The following is a 19,567-nucleotide window of genomic DNA, read 5'->3' on the forward strand; positions in this document are numbered from 1 at the left end:
GGGCCTGGGGGCGGCCATGTCCCGGGCCCAGCTCTGGCTCTCAGTGGCCCTGCTTCTTTCTTGTGGCTCTGCTTGGAGTAGCTGTAACAGCTCAGTCAGATCCTTTCTGGCACCTTTGTAAGTGGGGCAGAGAGGGAGTATAGGGGAGGGGGTGTTTGTCAATGGAGAGGAGGGAGGGAAGATGGGGGGATGTATCTTCTATTTCTGCTTTATAAATGACAGTTCAGAATATTGTTCCTTTTTGTACTGCAATAGCAAGATTTAAATATAAAATCAACTGTTTGAGGCTTCTGTGGACAGGGACAGAGTTCACAGGGGCAGCACGGGACACAGCAAGGATAGGGACAAACGTTGTCCCCGTATCATTCTCTAGTACTTATCTCCAATTACATGCATAATTGACCCTATTCTAAAGCTGGGCATGTAACTGGACACCAAATTTTGGGGCCCTTTTACTAAAGGTCCAGAGACAGAATAACCAGAGAAGTAAGGACCAGTCAAGTGGAGACAGTGATTAACCTAGAACTGTGATCCCACTCTTACAACTAAGGATTCTGTTTTAAGGTTTTAACCAGTAAAATATCCCAGTTGCAAAATAAGAGGAACTGAAAAATCTTGGAGAACTGGGAAGATATACTAAGCCAAATCAACAACTTAAAGAATAGTAAATCATTTGGACTGGATGGCATGTACCCTAGGGTACTGAAAGAACTCATACATGAAATTGCTGATCTGCTGTTAGATAACATCCATAGTACTTGAAGAATGGAAGGTGGTCAATGTAACGCCAATTTTTAAAAAGGGTTCCAGGGGTGATCCCGGAAATTGCAGTTCGGTAAGCCAGACTTCAGTGCTAGGAAAAACAGTGGAAACTATAATAAATAATAAAACATCAGAACACATAGACACTCATGTTTAATAGGACAGAGTCAGCATGGGTTCAGCCAAGAGAAGTCTTGCCTCACCAATTTCTTTAAAGGCATAAATAAACATGTGGATAAAGGCGAGCCGGCTGATTGATTTTCAGAAATCTTTTGACAAAGTTCCTCATAAGAGACTCCTGAGGAAATTTAAAGCCATGGGATAGGAGGCAATGTTCTCTTGTAGATAGGAACTGGTTAATGAGTAGAAACCACATGGCAGGATTAAATGGCTATTTCTGTAAATGGAGTGTTAATAGTCGAGAGCCCCAAGGATCTGTATTGGGACCGGTGTTATTTAACTTATTTATAAATTATGTAGAAATGGGAATGGCAAGTAGGTAATTAAATTTGCTAATGACAGATTATTTACAAAAAAAAAAAACTACAGGAAGACCTTAGGAAAATAGAAGAACTGACATCTAAATGGCAGATGAAATTTAATGTGGACAAATGCAAAGTGATGCACAATGGGAAGAATAATTCAAATCACAAGTTACCTGATGCTAGAGTCCACCTTAGGAGTCGGCACCCAAGAAAAAGATCTAGGTATCATTGTAGACAACACACTGAAATCTTCTGCCTAGTGTGTGGCAGCAGCCAAAAAAAACAAACAGGATGATAGGAATTATTAGGAAAGGGATAGAAAATAAGAAACCACTGAGAACATTTGGACTGTGCAGTATATATGTTGCAACCTCACCTTGAGTATTGCATTCAATTCTGGTCACCGTATCTAAAAAAGATATAGCAGAATTAAAAAGGTTCAAAGAAGAACGAACAAAATGATAAAGGGGAAGGAACGTCTCTCATATGAGGAAAAGCTAAAGAGGTTAGGACTAGAGAGTTGCACGGGGACAGAAATCTTACCCATCCCCGCCCATCCCTGCTGGAATCTTACCCGTCCCCACCCATCCCCACTGGAATCTTACCCATCCCCACCCATCCCCGCAAAAATTTAAACCATCCCAACCCGTCCCCACCCGTCCCCGCAAGAATTTAACCCATCCCCACCCATCCCCGTAAGAATTTAATAGTACATAAAAGAAAGTTCCAGTCAGCTCCCTCAGTCTCTTTTTGGATTTGAGCCACAGCACTGTAGGCAAGGAAGGAACGGAAGTTGGAACTTGGAACTCTGGTGCGCACATGTAAGATTTGTCTCTGATTCACTGGCAGTGTGTGCTGAGAGGCCGCCACATACACGTGCCAGTAGGTCAGGTGACATCTGATTCTCGTGCCTGTGTCAGAGCTGAGGTCTGTGCACCAGCCTGGGAGCAAAGAGGATTAATAGTAACATAGTAAGTGACAGCAAATAGACCTGAACGGTCCATCCACTCTGCCCAATAGTCACACTCATGATCAATTCATCATTAAATCAACGAGTGTGATATTATATACTTGATTATGGTCTTTCTTTCGTGTTTCTGGAACAAAGACCACAGGAGTCTATCTGGCCCCATCCTTATGTTCCAACTGCTGGAGTTGCCATCGAAGCCCACTCCAGCCTATTCATGTTCTCATTTGTGGGACACAGACCGTAAAAGTCTGTCCAGCACTGTCCTCATGTTCCAGCCACTGAAGTTGCTGTCTAAGCCCTTTCCAGCCCATCCTACACCAGATTGCCATGTATGAGACACAGACCATACAAGTCTGCCAGGTATCAGCTCTAGTTCATCACAGCCAGAGTCACCATCTAAGTGTCACTTGACATATCCACACACATGCAGCCATTTAAGGTTAGCTTTTATATAACTTCCATTTTCTAATTAGAGATCCTCTGTGTTCATCCCACGCATTTTTGAATTCCGTCATCATTTGTGACTCTACCACCTCCTTAATGGAAGACTTTCCACATTTATGCTGTTAAAGCAAGGAAGAAGAGGAGGAGGAGGAGGAGGAGGAGACAGCACTCAAATAAATTGGTATTCGGTAGATGAGAGGCTGGTGCAGGTGCAGCTTACACTTCCACGGGAAGCCCACAGAACTGGTTCTATCCCCGCGGGAACCCCGCAGGAACTGCCTCCGTCCCCGCGGGAACCCCACAGAACTGGTTCCGTCCCCGTGGGAACCCCGCAGGAAATGCCTCCGTCCCTGCGGGAATCCCGCGGGTTCCGCGGGATTCCCGCGGGGACGGAAACCGTGCAGCTCTCTAGTTAGGACTCTATCTTAGAAAAGAAATAACTGAGGGGAGATATGATTGAGGGGTCTACAAAATCCTGAGTGGTGTAGAATGGGTGAAAGTGAATCAATGTTTTACTCTTTCAAAAAGTACAAAGACAAGGAACACTCAATAAAATTACATGAAAATACTTTTAAACAAATAGGAGGAAATATTTTTTCACTGAAAGAATAGTTAAGCTCTTGAACTTGCTGCCAGAGAATGTGGTAACAGCAGTTAGCATATCTGGGTTTAAAAAAGGTTTGGACAAGTTCCTGGAGGAAAAGCCTATAGTCTTTTAGGGGTCCTTTTACAAAGGCGCGCTGAAAAATGGCTTGCGGTAGTGTAGGCGCAGGTTGTGGGCGTGCGCCAAACCATTTTTTAGCGCACCTGTAAAAAAGGCCTTTTTTGCCACGTGTCCATTTTGGGTCTGAGACCTTTCCGCTAGCTATTGATCTAGTGGTAAAGACTCATGCGGTAACTGGGTGGTAATGACCTACGCATGCCAAATGCCACTTGGAGCGCGTCCATTACGCACGCCAGAAAATAAAAAATATTTTTCAGACGCACAAAGCGGACGCACACCAAAAATGAAATTACCACAAAAGCCACATGGTAGTCAGGCAGTAACTCCATTTTGGCACGCATTGGGCGAATGTAGATGCTTACACGGCTTAGTAAAAGGACCCCTTAGTGAAATAGACACGGGGGAAGTCACTGCTTGCCCTGGGATTGGTAGCATGGAATGTTGCTACTATTTGGGTTTCTGCCAGGTACTTGTGACCTGCATTGGCCACTGTTGGAAGCAGGATGATAGGCTAGATGGATCATTGGTCTGATCCAGTATGGCTATTCTTATCTTCTTATGTAAATAAATTAAACAGGTGTTTAAACAGTAACGCTTTATTTCCCTAGTACACTCTGATCCTTCATTTTGCCTGTCTTGGATACTCCAGTCATGTTTTGGGCCTTTTCTGTGCAAAAATGATTTTATAGAAAAGGTGTCCAGCAACAGCACGTGTGCATAAAAATATAAAAACTGGGGGTTTTTGTACTATCACAGAACCCCAGTTTAGCTGAAAAATAAACACCTAAGGGGTCGATATTCAAAAGGTTTTAACCCTACATGAGAGGCTCCTGCATATTTAAACCCCATTGAGCTAGCCAGTACCAGATATTCAGCTGCATTGAACTGGTTAGTGCCATTCAATATCTTCGCTAACCACCCATCTTCAAACTGGCAAGGTTATGGGGCGACCCAGGAGCACATCAATTTAGCCATTTACCCCTGGATTCTATATAGCACAACTTAAGTTGCACGTGCAAATCCAGTCGTATTCTGAATTTGCATGCGCAACTTAATTAGCAAGCCAATCAGCACCAATAATTGCCAATTAACAAGCAATTTACACCAATTTCTAAAATCTATGCACATTGTTACAGAATACACCCGGGTCTGCGCCTAATTTAGGTGTCCACATTTAAACTTAAGCTTTACTTGGCATAACTGCCCATGACTAAATTTAATTGCATGGATGGGCGCTCGGTATATTCTGTTAACTGTGCAAAAATGTAGGCGTATTCTAAAAAGTATGCCTAAATTTAGGTGTATTGTATAGAATATTAATACTGTATAGAACATTAATCCACAAGATTATCCATGGTGAATCTCCAGACTATGTGTTCAATCTGATTGATCTCCCAAACAGGAACATGTCTGAAGCGTCACGAAATTGCCTCAACCTGCATTACCCCAATTGCAAAGGGCTCAAGTACAAAACCTATTATGGATCCAACTTCTTCCTTCTTAGGCAGCCAACTCTGGAATGCCCTCCCTAGACCTATCTGATCAATCTGCAACTATCTACCCTTCCAGAAAGAACTGAAAACCCACCTATTCAAGCAAGCCTATCCAAATGATCCAGACTAATCTTATGAACACATCTACCCAACACATATCCAGACGACAACGACACTGATCCAGACACATCTCCCATCTTTCTCCCTTCTCCATTGCCTATCTCTACCTACTTATCCCTTTTGTTATTCTGCTATACTTAACTTATACTTTCTCTAACAATATGCTGTATTCACTATTAATATGTAAGCCGCATTGAACCTGCTTTGAGTGGGAAAGTGTGGGTACAAATGTAAATAAATAAATATGCCTTGGTGTAGTTCTTTCGGCACCGATTTTTTAGGCGTGATATATAGAGTCTAGCCCTTAGTGGTGATATTCAGTCTGTTAACCGACTAAGTTTATATGCTGTCCTAACTTCATGCACCGAGGCGCCATTTTACAAAGGCACGCTAGTGTTTTTAGCACACACTAAAAATAAGTGTGTGCTAAATGCTAGAAACGCCTATATATTCCTATGGGCGTCTCTAGCATTTAGCATTCACTAATCATTAGTGTGCGCTTAAAATACTAGTGTGCCTTTGTAAAAGGATCCCTGAGTTAAGAGGGCATCTGTCTGAATATTGGCCAGTGCTAGGGCCACCGAGAGACTAGGCCGGACCAGGGGCAAGGCCGCCCCTCCTCTGCCCCCCCCCCCCCACTGCCCCGCATCCGCCCCCCATCACTCCCCCTGCCGCTGCTGCCCCCGTCGCTCCCCCCGCCATTGCAGTCTGCAGTCTTACCTGCCTGCCTCCATGGCTCCGGGCCCCCTTCATTCAAAGCGGCAGTTGTAGATCGCGTCTCTTCTGGTCTTCCCTCCCTGTGTCCCGCCCTCGTCTGATGTAACTTCCAGTTTCTGCGAGAGCGGGACACAGGGAATGAAGACCAGAAGAGAGGCGATCTGTGACTGCCGCTTTGAATGCAGGGAGCCCGGAGCCAAGGAGGCAGGCAGGTGAGACCAGGGACTGCAGCGCTGGCAGCCTGACCCCAGTGCCGGGCCCCCCTTGGAGGCCCGGGGAATTTTGCCCCCCCCCCCCCCCCTCCCTTGCGGCAGCCCTGGCCAGTACTGGTTAACTTCTGGGTCACCATACATACTTGGATATTCAATGCCAGAAGCCACGCATGCCGCAGCACTGAGCATCCAGGGTTATGTCAGCCCACAGCTGGTACTGGCTTATAAGCCACTCATCGCCCCAGGCTGCATATGCAATTTATACAAACATAAGAATGGACAGTCTCTACCTATCAATAAATGAAAGAGCCTACTACCGTGGGCTTAACTATATGACTTCAGATCCAAAGAGAGTTTGGGGTTGTTGCTTCAAGGTTATACTTAACCAACCCATATAAATGGTTGCTGTACATGCTTGTAATGCCAGGAAATTGCACAGTGTTAGCTGTGAAGTAATAGACTTGAAAATGGAATTTAGAAATGCTGTTTGCTGCAAGTTTGACTGGCTGTGCTATTGTCTCGTGGTTACCTGGCAGTGGTCCAGAGCAGATCGTGAGTGGTGTCCTATTACACTTATACAGATGCCTCATCAACCAGTTTTCATCCTATTTATGAAAGCTGTTTTTACCCAGCACAGATACGTTCGAGACAATTAAGACTATTTCAGTTACCAGATGTAAAAAGCTTTCCAAATGTGTAATAGTTAAGCAAAACATATCAGTGAAATGAAAATGACTTATTTCATCCAGGTGCCTCTGCCAATCTCCATCTGATTAAATCCAGGTGTAGAATTCATACAGATCAATGCAAATATATTATATCTCACAAATGCACAGAGATGTACTTTGGAAAGTGTTTTTCTTTCATTAATATGACTGATATTCATCCAGTCTACATTAGGATTAATAATGTCAATCAATCATTGTGTTCTTGTGTTTCTATCTGAATGTATTTTTCATAAAAGAACAGCATGGTGACTCCAAAATGATTGAACACAGCACAACACAGTAACAGTTATATTTCCTTGTGGTACGTGTTTGCTGAAGATGTTTGCACAAGAATCACAATTATAATTCAGGAGGGCAACGTCAAATCCCACTTATCTGGGTGAACAGGATGTCTGAAAATTATCCACATTAGACATGGCACATGGGTGACGTTGAAGAGCACACGGGATCAACAATGAGCTGATGTTCAGCAGGCCTGACCAGCAAATAAAATTTAGTACCGTCACTTGTTCTGGACTTTATTCCTATATTCAACTTCCTTCCACAAATTCAAGGAACAAATCAAAACCTGGTTCTTTCATTTGTTTTTTTTTTAATAATCTTTGGCTTCTTTAATAATTCCCCCTTGCAGTGGCTCCTTTCCTTCTCCTCTCCTGTCTCTACACTCCACCCCCACCAAATTCCTTTTATGTTTACTCCCTCTTCTTCCTCCTGCCTCTACATTTTCTCGTCCCCCTTATTCCTTTTCTCTTTATTCTTCCCTTCCTCCTCTATTTTAGACTTTATTTATAAACAGCATAGCAACACACTGCTTAACTGGTGGTATATCAAGCCACTGTAATATATACAGTGGGGGAAATAAGTATTTGATCCCTTGCTGATTTTGTAAGTTTGCCCACTGACAAAGACATGAGCAGCCCATAATTGAAGGGTAGGTTATTGGTAACAGTGAGAGATAGCACATCACAAATTAAATCCGGAAAATCACATTGTGGAAAGTATATGAATTTATTTGCATTCTGCAGAGGGGAAATAAGTATTTGATCCCCCACCAACCAGTAAGAGATCTGGCCCCTACAGACCAGGTAGATGCTCCAAATCAACTCGTTACCTGCATGACAGACAGCTGTCGGCAATGGTCACCTGTATGAAAGACACCTGTCCACAGACTCAGTGAATCAGTCAGACTCTAACCTCTACAAAATGGCCAAGAGCAAGGAGCTGTCTAAGGATGTCAGGGACAAGATCATACACCTGCACAAGGCTGGAATGGGCTACAAAACCATCAGTAAGACGCTGGGCGAGAAGGAGACAACTGTTGGTGCCATAGTAAGAAAATGGAAGAAGTACAAAATGACTGTCAATCGACAAAGATCTGGGGCTCCACACAAAATCTCACCTCGTGGGGTATCCTTGATCATGAGGAAGGTTAGAAATCAGCCTACAACTACAAGGGGGGAACTTGTCAATGATCTCAAGGCAGCTGGGACCACTGTCACCACGAAAACCATTGGTAACACATTACGACATAACGGATTGCAATCCTGCAGTGCCCGCAAGGTCCCCCTGCTCCGGAAGGCACATGTGACGGCCCGTCTGAAGTTTGCCAGTGAACACCTGGATGATGCCGAGAGTGATTGGGAGAAGGTGCTGTGGTCAGATGAGACAAAAATTGAGCTCTTTGGCATGAACTCAACTCGCCGTGTTTGGAGGAAGAGAAATGCTGCCTATGACCCAAAGAACACTGTCCCCACTGTCAAGCATGGAGGTGGAAATGTTATGTTTTGGGGGTGTTTCTCTGCTAAGGGCACAGGACTACTTCACCGCATCAATGGGAGAAAGGATGGGGCCATGTACCGTACAATTCTGAGTGACAACCTCCTTCCCTCCGCCAGGGCCTTAAAAATGGGTCGTGGCTGGGTCTTCCAGCACGACAATGACCCAAAACATACAGCCATGGCAACAAAGGAGTGGCTCAGGAAGAAGCACATTAGGGTCATGGAGTGGCCTAGCCAGTCACCAGACCTTAATCCCATTGAAAACTTATGGAGGGAGCTGAAGCTGCGAGTTGCCAAGCGACAGCCCAGAACTCTTAATGATTTAGAGATGATCTGCAAAGAGGAGTGGACCAAAATTCCTCCTGACATGTGTGCAAACCTCATCATCAACTACAGAAGACGTCTGACCGCTGTGCTTGCCAACAAGGGTTTTGCCACCAAGTATTAGGTCTTGTTTGCCAGAGGGATTAAATACTTATTTCCCTCTGCAGAATGCAAATAAATTCATATACTTTCCACAATGTGATTTTCCGGATTTAATTTGTGATGTGCTATCTCTCACTGTTACCAATAACCTACCCTTCAATTATGGGCTGCTCATGTCTTTGTCAGTGGGCAAACTTACAAAATCAGCAAGGGATCAAATACTTATTTCCCCCACTGTAGATAGATATAAACAATGCTATCCATTTAACTAGTGCCACTAAAAATACTTATGCCTGCCATTTTACAAGCGTTACCACCAAATTCTATATAGCACACCTAGAGATCCATGCCAATTCTATAACAATGTGCCTAACTTAACAAGCTATAAGTGTTGAAAACAGCACTTTAACAAGCAATAATGAGTACTAATTGGCACTGATTAGAATTTAGGCACAAGTCTGGAGTGGAGGAGTAGCCTAGTGGTTAGGGCACTGGTCTTGCAATCTAGAGGTGGCTGGTTCAAATCCCACTGCTGCTTCTTGTGACCTTGGGCAAGTCACTTAGTCCTCCATTGCCTCAGATACAAACTTAGATTGTGAGCCCTCCTGGGACACAGAAATATCCAGAGTAGCTGAATGTAACTCACCTTGAGCTACTACTGAAAAAGGTGTGAGCAAAATCTAAATTAATAAGTTGTAAAGTGTGTTCTGTAATGATGTGCTCCAAACTTCTAACATGTGCAGGCAAAAAGGAACATGGCTATGGGCATTCTGAACTTTACATGCTTAGTTATAGAATATGGCCCAGTGCGCTTAAATCTACACACTGGGATTGACACCACAATTTCGTTGCTGTAAATGGACATGCATAGATTTAGGCACTGAAATATGAACTAAGAATATTCTATTAGGCACCGACTATAGAATAAGCTCAGTCAGCATCGATTTCAGTGCCACTTTTTTTTTTAGGTGCCATATATAGGATCTCCCCCTTAATGGCTGAACATGCCAGCTCTACCTTTGTCTTCCCCAATGCCGGGCTCCTCCTTCCATGCATAAGGGTCTAGATTCTATATATGGTACGTAAAAAAACTCAGCACAGAACCCCCCCCCCCCTATTCTATAAACCATGCTTAAAGTTAGGTGCGGTTTAATGAATAGGCTTTGGTTCAAGAATCACGCTTAAATTTAGACATGGTCTTTTGCACCAACTTAAATATGGTAAAAATCCTCAAATCTAAATTAGGAATGGATCTCCCTTATTCTATAATTACACACATAAATTCTAGGAACGCCTCCCAATCTGCCCATGACCCTCCAATTTCTGCATCCCCTTTTTGAACTCAGCGCCTAAATTTATGTGCGTGTATTTCAATTAAACCTAATTAGTGCCAATAATTGCTTGCTAATGAGCTAATTATTATGCTAATTAGCTCATTATTCAATTAAATTGCATGCCCAAATTTGTGTGCGCAATTGTTTAGTGCTTTTTAGAGAATTTAGGGGGAAATGTGTCCTTTAGCAAGTTAAAAGGCTCAGTTTTATCTGTTCAAGCAATAAAAATAATTGCCTCAGAGGCTACCATCTGCTGACAAATCCATTTTGTACAGCAGGCCTAAAATGCAATGAAACCTAGGGCCCTATTTACTAAGCTGCGCTGTAGGCACACAAACGTTTTAGTGCGCGCTGACGTTAGAGACACCCATAGGAATATAATGGGCATCTCTATCGTTAACACACCCTAATTGTTTTGGCTTCACTTACCTTGGAAGTTACTCAATTCCAACTTGTTCAGACAATTGAGAAAAGTGTGATGACATTGAAGGAAAATATTAAGGTCCGACAGCATCACACTGCGCAATTGGAAAAAGACTAAGAGGAAGCAAATAATCGCACCCACAGAAGTAACTTCAGAATTTTGGGCCTCCTGGAGGGTATAGAGGGCCAAGATATGTGTCAATTTCTGGAATCACTTATAATATCTGTGTTAGATTTGCAATTTACCAAGGATTATGAAACAGAACGCGCTTACCATGTTCCTCCTCAATGTCATCAAAATGATAAATACCCCAGACCTGTTACACTTCTCAAATATATTCAGGTAATTGAAATTTTGCAGAAAGCATGACTCTGAGCTCAAATTAAATCTGAAGACCACACACTACTTTTTACACCAGATCTCAATAAGAATACAGTGCATCTGAGGAAAGAACTCAGGCCTAAGATTAAGGCAGCTAATGTGGGGTTTGGCATTTTTTAATCCAGTTTGCATGAGAGTAACGCTCCATAACCAAACCAAAGACTTTACTGATCTTGAATCGCTTGCTGCATCTACTGAAGATAAATTTCCAACTCCTATAAATGCTACCCGATATGATGTTTGATATAAGTGCTTCTGTTGTATTATATTGAAGTGTTGAATGCTTCCCCGTTTAAAAATTACTACTCACTCTTGCAGATGGGCATAATAATCTATGTTCTCTTTATGCTTAGAGATGCATTAATTTCTAACTTCATAACTGATCATTTGGGCATTGCTGAATTTTGCTTTATACATTGCGAATATAGGGCTCCTTTTACAAAGCCGTGCTAGTGATTCTGGTGCAGCAAATGCAATGAAGCCCATTCAGTTATGGGCTTTGTTGCATTTGCCATGCTGGAGTCACTAGCATGGCTTTGTAAAAGGAGTTTTAATTATGCACTCTTACAATATCATCAAGTTTCAATTATTAATATTATTCGGTATAACTTTGTAAATTGCTATAGCAATTTTATTATTGAGGGTGCATTTCTTTCAACTAACCTATTTTTCCAATAGCTAATGTAGACTGATGATTGATAATTTCTCTTGATTTATTTTCCTTCAACTATAGGGATAAATACCACCATGGCAACATTTTCACTGCCTTTTGGTACTTCATTGGCCCTCTACTGTGATTCACATGTGGGGTTAAATATATGAATACAAGGTGTTTCACAGATGTACTTCTTTTTAGTTTTAAACCGCATTTTGATGAATGCCAGATCATTTTTCAATACAGCAGCAGTATTTTGTTTTTGTCAGGTGAATCCACAGTATTAGACATGCTAATTTATTTCTTTTATAGTGCCATTTAAATGTGTTTCTTTTCATCTCAGGGGAGTTCATAATCAGATTAAAAAGAAAAATGATTATAACATATTTAAATAAATATTCACCTGACGGTGTATTTTTACAAGAAAAACACTTTAGTTCATTTTCAGTTTTTATATACTCCTTAGACCTAAGTGGTATACAGTTTTATTTTACACGTAGGCTCACAATCTAAGTAGTATGTTGTACCTGGGGCATTGGAGGGTTAAGTGACTTGCCCAGGGTCACAAAGAGCTGCAGAAGAAATTGAACCCAGCTCCCCAGGATCTCAACCCTCTGCCAACCATCAGAGAGCAGCAGGAATTGAACCCAGTTCCCCAGGTCTGCAACCCACTACACTAGCCATTAGGCCACTCCTCCACGCCATTAAATTATTGACTAAATGGTCCCTTCCTGAAGTTTACTCTGCTGCAGTGAGTAAGAAAGAATGGTGTTACCATTCTAATATGAAAGAGTTCTGATGTAACTTTGCTATCAAAAACCAATGACATTCACGGAAGATGGGTAAAGGTTAATTCACAAAAGCTGATCATCATGAACATGTGCTCCCAACCTAGATCAACCTGAATTTTTTTAATGAAATAGTTAACCAATTAGCTGCTGACTGTCCTACGCCTTACATGATACTGTTTTTATTAACAAGAGTAACAGACAAACATTTCCTACCATCCACTGTTCCTGCTCACCATTACATTTCTATTATTGGACAAATAACTGCTACATTTTCAATTGCATGGCCAATACATTACATGGTTAACACAAAATATTCCTCGCCAACTGATTAGCCCCCGATAATCCTATACCAATCTTTCAAGTTCCATGTCCTACTGGGCTACACCATCTTTGGTAGAGCAGTGATCCTCCCTCTCCACCTTTTCCACACACACATCCTCTTACTCATGTCCGTTCTCTTGATTTTCTATTTATTCCCCCCCCCCCGTTCCCACCCCACCCACCCTGCCTCCTCCCCACCCATCCCTCCCTCCCCTCCTCTCTTATATAACAAGTTGACAAGGGCACATAGCAAAGGGAGAGCTAACTTACCAGATCTAAGGCTCTATAATGTTGCGGCGCTCCTACGATGGATACATGAGTTGCACACGGGCCACTATGTTTTTGTGCCACAGGAAGTGTGGAGGGTGCCACCCAGTCCTGTACGGTGCTCAATGCCTTGCAAGTCAGGAGTTCTCACGTGTGGCTCACCCCTCTTGTGAGACCGCTGCGGTTGGCGTGGGAGTGGTGGGGAGATACAGAAGGCCCCTCATCATTCTTGGAATTTCAGGATAACCCGGGATTTCCAGCAGGGGAGGGGAACACACATATCAAGGAGTGGGTACCGAGAGGATGTAAATATGTAGGGCAGGTGGTGGCAATGGGGGGAACCCAGATTTTCGCCTTACATTTTAACTTGATTATGAACCCTGATATTGATAGATGCTGTAAGGTACCATATAGGAGATCCAAGTCATGGCATGCTTTACAAGATATAATTTCACAATTTAATTTGATTGACTCTTGGAGACTGATGCATAGTATAGAGAGAAACTATACCTCCCCCTCCCCCCCCCCCCCCCCCCCCCCCCCCTCATCTGTCTTATTCAAGGATAGAGTTTCTTAATAAACAGTTCACTATTCAAAAATGTATTACATTTAGATACTGGTGAAATATCAATCTCAGATCATTCCCCCATTATACTGCAATTACATGGTACTGTATATCTCAAATTAGGAAGAAAAATCACTAGAAATTTAACTCTGCCCTACTGGAAGAACATGAATTTAAAGACTACATATCTGATGATATTAAAGAATTTTTTTGAATTTAATAAGCCTGAGGTTACTGCTTGGCCTTGTTTATGGGACTCCTTTAAAGCATATATTAGAGGAATAATCATCTCTTTTGTTGCTCAAGTGTGCAAAAAGAATAATGAAGAGATTTTGAAACTACAACAAGACATTAAGCTTAAAAGAATGACAACATCAGGATAACCCCTCAAATAGCCTTTTGTGGAGGAATTACGGAAATTGTGTTACACATATGTTAATCAAGAATTCTGCAAAATCTGTATTTATGCAAGCTGCTAATTACTATTTTGGAAGTAGTAAACATGGTCACTTATTGGCTATATACCTAAAGAGTAAATCTGACAGAATAAACATTACTGCCATTAAAGGCGATTCTGGCAAATACATTTGTTCAAGACTTGAATATATTGCATTGTTTTAAAATCTTCTGTCAACAACTTTACTCTTCAGAGAATGACATTCAGAATATGTCCTTTTTGGATCACCTTGCTCATCTGGTTCTGTCATCTGAAGATTAACAACAAACTAAGGCCCCTGTCTGCAAAGCTGTGCTAGTAGCTGGAGGTGCGGTACTGCCATCACAGCCCATTAACTTTGAATGGGCTGTGTTGGAAATGCTGCTCGACTTTGTAAATAGGAGGGCTAAGTAGTCAGATCACTCATAACATAAATGAATGGTTCCCAAACCTGGTCCTGCAGGCACCCTAAATCTATCAGATGATAAAAGTCTATGGGGGTCTTTTACTAAGGCGCACTTGTGTTTTTAGCGTGCACTAAAAATAGGAGCGTGCTAAATGCTAGAGACGCCCATAGGAATACATAGGCATCTCTAGAGTTTAGCACATGCTAAGTACGCTAGCGTGTCTTAGTAAAAGACACCCTATAATTCTTAACCTCTTGTGGCTCTTTATCGGTAATTATAGACCTTTATTGTTAAATTAACATGGATGACAAGATTGATGTCAAAATATTGGCAACTCGGCTACAATTGGTCCTTCTGAAAATTATAAGTAATGATCACAATGAATTCATATGCAGTAAGCTTTCTGCCAACAACACAAGATTATTTGCTAACATTCTAGCATATTCATCTTTTACATCTCCACCACTGGTAGCTATTGGACTAGATGTGGAAAAAGCATTCGACTGCGTTGAGTGGTCATTCCTATTTCAAACAATGACATGGTATGGCTTCTCAGCTGAGTTTATCAACATGGCTACAGTTTTATATACTGCTATGTATTATTGGAATTATGTCAGAATCATTTCGACTATCACATGGCACCAGATAAGGCTGCCCCTTGTTGCCATTATTATTTAATATTATTCTGGAACCCTTATTGACTGCTATTAGTAATGATTTGGCCAATCAAGGTATAAATTGTCTTAAAATATCTATCAAACTATCTGCAGATGACATATTACTCTATATCTTTCCCAATTCCAAACCTACATTATTAGAAACCATAAGACAATATTATATATTTTTTTCTGATTGCAAGCATAATGCTAACAAAACTGAAATCTTGCCACTTAATTGTCCAGAACTAAAATCTGATCTCAAACACTATGGCTTTTGTAGGACATCATCCAAGTTAATGTATTTGGGTATATTTTTTTCGTCCCATAAAATGAATCAGTACAGTATTGAATACTCGATACAAGTCACCAAAGCCCTTATAACTAGGTGGTCACCTTTGAAGTTAACTTAGTGGGGTCGCTTAGGTACCATCAAAATGATGATAATCCCCAAATCAACTACGTCTTAAGCATGCTGCCTTTGCTGCTTCATCCTTCCACATATCATATCATGGAAAGTTTATTATCTATATTCTTATGGAATAATAGGCAACCACGAATTACTCTCAAAGAGCTTAAATATTCTAAAACCAATGGTGGTGTAATCTTTCTTAGCTTTTATGAATATCACATAGCATTTTTAATGAGACATGGATCATCATTATGTTCCACAGGACACACCTAAATGGATGCAACTGGAGCAATATTTTGCTAGTTAACATGCCCTACAAACTGATGCCTGCTATGTTGTCTCCTAAATCCACTTCCACTAAAAGAGATATTACAATCAACCCATTTGGCTTTTATGGAAGTTGAAAATTGGGTACAAAATAAATGGCAACACACTATTAGTGCCACTATGGAATAATGAATTTATTAAAATACAAAATAAGGGCCCTGTTTACTAAGCCGCGTTATAGGCGCATTAACATTTTTAACGCACGTTAACTGTGTATGCGCCTACAATATCCTTATAGGTGCCTACACGATTAGCGCGCATGCTAATTGTAGGCAAGTTAAAAATACTAGTGCACCTTAGTAAACAGGGCCTTAAATCTGTATAACGGAAGCTATGGCAAGACTTAGGTATCTGTACAATCGGTGACTTAATTGAAGACTCGGGGTTTTTTTGCAGTTTCCTGATCTGCCAAAGAAATACAATCTTCCAACTACTCAATATTACAAATGGCTTCAACTGAATCATTGCCTTTGAACATGCTATTCTGACCTATAATAACCTATAGACTACATACAGTGCTGAGACATAGGAAGATATATAGACATGTGTTTTCAAATCTGTTCGCTCTACACCCATAATACAATCAATGTACTTTCTATTGCATAGAGCATTATGGGCGCCACATTGAATATCTAAACTTGGATCCTCTGACTGCAATTGCTGTTGGTCTTGTGAAAAAACATAGGAACCTTGCTTCATATGATATTTATTGTCCTCAATTAAGATCATTTTGGAGAAAAGTCTGGAATACTATTCTATCTAACTTTAAGGAACAATTGCTGCGTAAAGGGGCCCTTTTTCTAAGCTGCGGTAAAAGTGGCCCAGTGCTAGCATCAGCGGCCAATTTTGCCACATGCTAGGATCCCTTTACTGCAGTAGATAAAAATGGCCAAAAATAAAATGGCTGTGTGGTAAGTTCACACGTACCGCGTGGCCATTTGGGGGGGGGAACGCTAACCGCCACCAATTGAGGTGGCGGTAAGGGCTCCCCTGCTAACCCAGCAGTAACCCCCTGTGGAAATATTTTTTTAAAAATTTCTGCTAGCACCAGAAATGCCGCACGCTTGGGGTTGAACTACAGCTGGTGCCCGTGTTGGGACGGCGATAGCTCGGGATTGTTGCATGGCAAGCTGCTTAGTAAAAGGGTCCCAAAGTGATTGCTGGAGGTCATTTTGGTCTGCCATCTGTTTTATTGAGCCACCAAGCTAGATTGTTTTCCATATTTATTTTTTATTTTTTCTGACCTTGACCTATACTACAATCTTGAAAAATATTTCTAATGAGTGGAGGAGTGGCCTAGTGGTTAGAGTGGTGGACTTTGGTCCTAGGGAACTGGGTTCGATTCCCACTGCAGGCACAGGCAGCTCCTTGTGACTCTGGGCAAGTCACTTAACCCTCCATTGCCCCAGGTACAAATAAGTACCTGTATATAATATGTAAGCCACATTGAACCTGCTATGAGTGGGAAAGCGCGGGGTACAAGTGTAATAAAAATAAAAAATAAAATAAATAATATATGGTGGAATCCGGTATGTGAGACTAGCAAGTATGAAAATGTGGCCACTGAGAAAAGTAATGCCATAGGATCCTGTATAATAAAACGCACCTCCAACATTCTGAAGCTGACTTCATGGCTGAGGCATTCCTGCTCTCTGTATCCATCTCCTGAATTGACATCACATACTTCCGGGTTCGTCACAAGCAGAAGTGACCAACCACACAAGATTTCTCGGCTTCAGAATGTTGGAGGTGCATTCTATTAAATAGGATTGGTCAGTTCCTTGAAGCACAGCCAGAGCTCAGACACCAGAGAGAGAAGGGGGGAGGGGGGCCTGACACCAGGGGGGGGAAGTTATCTCTGTCACACACACACACTCTCTCTCACTCTCTCTCTCAGTCAATGTCTTTCTCTCTCTCACTCTCACACACTGTCTCTCACACACTCTCACATTGTATCACATTCACTCTCTATGTGTCACACAGTCACTCACACACTCTCTTGGTCTCATACACTCAGTCTCACAGAGAGTCTGTGTCTCACACACACTCTCTCTCTCGCACACACTGTATCTGTGTGAAACACACTCTCTCTCTCTCTGTCTCACACTGTCTCACATACGCACTTGCACACACTCTCATTCTCACACACACACACACTCTCTCTCTCACAGACACACTCGCACCCAGACTCACTCTCTCTCACACACAGTCACTCTCACATACACTCTCTCAAACATACATACTCCAAGGAAAACCTTGCTAGCACCCGTTTCATTTGTGTCAGAAACGGGCCTTTTTTACTAGTCTTTTAATAAAACTTGGCTGCTGCTACAAGAATATTGTCATCTACCTTTGGGGTTATGATTCATACTTGGACATTTACTGAGTGCTGCTACAACTCAACTCAATTTAAATTTATGTTTTAGCTTACTTTTACTCTTTTGGTATTATTAAGTGCATCTGTGATACTATACTATATTAATTTTGATCATGAAAAGGATTGCTGTATATTGTTAATTTCTACTTGTTGCTCTGTCTATGTTTTGTTGTGTATTTGCTCAGTTTTTATATAACCTTTTCAAAAAAGCATGTTCAACTTAAAAAAAAAATATATGTCTTAATGGTAGCCCACATTGATAACTTCCCCTCTAAATCTAGCAAGGTTGCCACCTGCAGGAGAGAGGTGCCAGATCATGCCAGGAGTTTTTTCAGCCTTCTCATACACCAGCTGCCACATTGCTTTCCATCAGGGACAGTGGCATAGCCAGGAATTTTCAACAGGGGGGTGCGTCTCTAGCCAGGTTGGGGGTATTGCACAGTTACTAATCATTAGGCTGCATTCACACACAACATTATTACTGAAGTGCTGGATACAATGCTGTCATTTCATAGATATAATGATAAAAACATTTAATATTAAGATTCATATTGAAATACACCTAGCCAATAAACTGAAAAATATGAACAATATAAATCATGTAAGTACTACAGACAAAACAAGAAATATACATTGATAAACATAATACAAACTTATGAAAATTGCAATTCAGACTTATAAAGGATATGCAACCATCAAAGTAAACTGACTAAACCAAAAGTGTTACTTAATAGTGAAATAATTTAAACTAATTCATTTAAACTGACCCAACAGAGTGGACACCCTGGAGGGAGTAGACAATATGAGAAGTGATCTAAATAAATTGGAAGAATGGTCTAATGTTTGGAAGTTAAAACAAAGCAAAAAAAAAGAGTGTAGAGTGATGCACACAATGTGTAGAAACCCGAAAGAGCTGAATTTGCTAGGGGGTGAGAGGCTGATGAGCACAGATCAATAAAAGCTAATTGGATATAATTATTTGCCTATCCAAATCTGAGTTTAAGGCAAGATACAAATTCAGGTACAGTTGGTAGGTCCCTGCCCGGCCCAGAGAGCATACTAAGAGCCAAATGCACTAAACCTAATGAGCCAGCAACTTGGTTTTTAAACCAGTTCTAGCCAGTCTAGCGAGCAAGTATTAGAATGAGACATGTACGAAAGGGTTCTCCGAGCCATTTTCCTGTCACAGTAGCAGCTAACGAAAACGGAATGCAAATGATCTAAAAGGTATTATAATGAGCTAATTAGTATTATAATGTGCATGCAAGGCAGATGCACAGCTGTTTTCCGACCCCGTGCACAAAAGCAGTCCCTACCTTTACCGTGGAAAACCTAACGGGAGGTCTGCACCTCCC

This window comes from Microcaecilia unicolor, chromosome 2, assembly GCF_901765095.1.
Source record: "Microcaecilia unicolor chromosome 2, aMicUni1.1, whole genome shotgun sequence".
Classification (NCBI taxonomy): domain Eukaryota; kingdom Metazoa; phylum Chordata; class Amphibia; order Gymnophiona; family Siphonopidae; genus Microcaecilia; species Microcaecilia unicolor.